Genomic DNA, 3,483 nt, shown 5'->3' with positions numbered 1-3,483 from the left:
TACAGGGGCACAAAGAGGAGCTCGACTTGCTCCCCGAGGTCCGAGAAGGTGCCCAAATAAGAGAAGCGGCATTAAAGCAAAGGATGACTACCAGATACAACAAGAAAGTCATTCGAAGAACATTTGCCTTGGATGACCTGGTCCTCATCAGAAACGACATTGGAGTCAACAAATCAGGAGAAGGAAAGCTCGCCGCAAACTGGAAGGGACTATACAAAATCAAGGAAGTGTTAGGGAAAGGTTATTATAAGGTAACCGACCTGAATGGCACTGAGCTACCAAGGTCGTGGCATGCTTGTAATATGAAAAGGTACTACAGTTAAAAGCGAACTCTACTCCCTGATGTACTATTTTCCCAGCTTCATGATTTTTTCCCAAAAAAGGGTTTTTTCTGGAGAAGGGTTTTTAACGAGGCATCATAGTAGAGGCTAAGGGAAAAAAGGCTATTAAAAACCCTTAGTAGCAAGAAGGTACCTCCCCAATCAATAAAGATCTTTTTCATTTACAATATCTCTTTTAATATCCTCCTTTATTTTTTAGTTTTTCTACGAAACGCGCCGACTTAAGCTCGACAAAACGTGAAAATCCCATGAACCGACCCAGATGGTCGTCAGGATAAAACGACGAGGTACAAGTCGGCGTAAAGAGGTTATATAAGCCGATCGTAAACAACTCGGAAACAACTCGGCTCGTAAGTCGAAACAAGACTCCGAGTAGAAAAGCTTGAAAATACTTCAACTCAGAAGTCGGAGTGAAAAACCGAGCAGAATAAAGCGCATCGCAAAAATAACCTAAGTCATGAGAACCCAATAAAACATGGTTGGGTGTAAGGAATAACAAAAAGAGATTGAAAAACTTAGGAAAAAGTTTAAAGGCTCCCAAAAAGTGGCAAAGTTGAGTATAAAGGATACCGAAAAGAGATTGAAAAACCTAGGATCGAAGGTTGCGTAAAAAGCCCTCAAGCCAAAGGGCTCGAAAAAGCAAGACAAGCCAAGAAAAAGGTTTTCAGGAAAAAGATCAAAAGGGGTTCTTCGAAATATCAAAAATAGAAAAGCATGCGCGCACAAGGTAACTAAAACCCTTATCCAAAAAAGGGCACAGATCATAATATTTTGTTTACGGCCTTAAAAGGCCAAAAAGAAATTGTTCACAACCACCAACAGATAAATAAAAGTTTAAAAAAGGGGGACCCACAGGCCGGGCCCCCATATAGCCATAAAAAATAATAAGAGTCATTTCTTCAAGGGAGTAGAGGAATCACCACCGCCAGACTCGGGAGGAGCACCACCAGGACCCGGAGGAGGAGCCGTAGAGGAAGTCGGATGAGCAGCTGAAGAACTCGGAGCATCTCGGGAATGAGGAGGAGACTCAATAATCCTCTGTCCCCGAGTCTTCAGGTCTGACTCGGAAACGACCTCGGGGACAGGAGGATCAACGATGGCGCCATCAATAACTACTTTGTCAGGATGTAGTGGAGAAAGATCCAAGTCGGAGCTATAACCTTGACCTGCTCCAAGAAAATTCTCCAAGACTCCTCGGCGCCCTCGGCGATAGAGTCCTCCAACTCAGCATAAGCATTCCGAGAGTTCAGCAAATCCTTCCTCACAGCCACAATATCCCGGAATAGACTTTGGTAACTCTCCTGGGCTGTCTTCCTCAAATTCGCCTCTAAGGTAAGTTGGGCCTGCAGCTGGCTTTCCTTCTCCCGAAGGCTATCCCTCTCCTCCCTCAACTTATCCCTCTCCTCCTTCAACTCCCTCTCATGTTTTTCAAACATAAGAAGCCTCTCCTCCAACTCCTCAACCTTCGAGGAAGTCCCCAAGGAGCTGAGGGGAGTCTTCTCAAAAATGTCCAAAAGTTTGCCACAAACTCCCGCCGCCCTAAAACTCTCCTCGGCCAGAGCGGTGAGGTGGTTCCGAACAGAAACATCATCCATATTTATTAAAGGATAGATATTCTTTCGGACGAATGCAAGAGCATCCGCCTTAACCCCACCATCCCAAGAAGGGCCAGACTCTGAAGTCTTGCGCTTCTTCTTCTCTGGCTCGGAGAGAAGTTGGGCAGAAGGGAGTGGTCGGGACAAACTTGAGGAAGAGATTATAATAGGCTGAGAGGGAGTACCCACAGTCCTAGGAGGAGGAGGAGGAGGAGGGGAGGGGATTGCCTTGGCACCACCAGACCTAGCCCGGGACTTTGCTTTAGCCTCCTGCACCCTTTGGTAAGACTCCTGAGCATTCCTTTTTGCCATATCTACAAAAGAAACAACCAAGTTACAAGTCGGTAAAATACAAGTCGGCAGAAACAACTCGGAAATAAGAAATGCATGCACTACCTATGCAAGATTGAACAAAAGTCGGCGTCCCCTGAAGGATCTTCCTCGTATCCAAGTATGGGGCCCTCCCCCACGCTTCTCGGAAAAACCCCACAATGGCCGCCTCCTCCTCGTCTAGGTCATCCAGACCATACTTTTCGGGAGAGGAGGCCGCCAGCCAATAAAAGGGGAAGCGAGGGGAAGAGTGCTCATCAAGGAAAAAGGGGTGGTGACCCTCTACGGCTTGAACTTTGAAAAAGAAGTTTTTGAAGTCATGAAAAGATTCGTCGAAAAGGGTAAAAATCCTCCGACCTTGTATGGCTCGGAAGGATACCCATTGTTGTTTGTTGTTTATCCCACTAAAGGGCTTAGTCATATGAAAGAGAAAGAAAAAAATCCTCAAAGAGGTCGGGAAGTCCAGAGCATGGCTAATAAACTGATAGATCTTCAAAAAACCCCAAGAGTTGGGGTGAAGTTGAGTAGGGACAACTCTACAGTGTTGCAAAACAGATATCTCGAAATCCGAGAAAGGAAGAAAAACACCCAAGCGGGTGATCATGCATTCATACATAAAGAAAAAATGAGGGGCCGCCTCATTTTCTCTCCCAAAACAGACCCGGTCTTCAGGACCCGGGATTATCAGTTCATATTTTGGCTCGTCCTCCTCCGAAGTACAGAGCCTGTGATGAGTACGAAGATGAGTGATGAACTCAGCATCGACCAACGGTTCCTCCCCAAGGACCGTAACATCTACCCACTGAGAAAGGACGTCTACGGAAGCCATTTTTTATAAAGAAAAGTGGCAGAGACCTACAAAAGGGAAAAAGAAAAGGAAAAATCAAAAAACACGGCCCCTAAAGAGGAGAGATACGAAGCTAGAATCTATAGGTCAACCTATCCACTCACAAGACATGCAAACATAAAGCATGATATGGAAGAAACAAAACTAACCTTTATCCGAGAAATGAAGGTTGGAGAAGAACAGAAATCTTCGAACGCAAGAATGTAACGCGAACAAGGAAGGAAGAAATTTGAAAGATTGCAGAAACGGAAAAATGAAAGAGAGGGAAAGTATTTATAAATACGCTAAGGGGCATAATGGTAAAAACGGAGCAGTCATTAGTGAGGTTGCACCGTTACCAAAGCCCTTAACACTTCCCCAACGGACACGA

This window comes from Arachis duranensis, chromosome 1 (assembly GCF_000817695.3).
Source record: "Arachis duranensis cultivar V14167 chromosome 1, aradu.V14167.gnm2.J7QH, whole genome shotgun sequence".
Lineage (NCBI taxonomy): Eukaryota > Viridiplantae > Streptophyta > Magnoliopsida > Fabales > Fabaceae > Arachis > Arachis duranensis.
The sequence above is the reverse complement of the archived record's forward strand: the minus strand, read 5'-3'. Positions refer to the sequence as shown.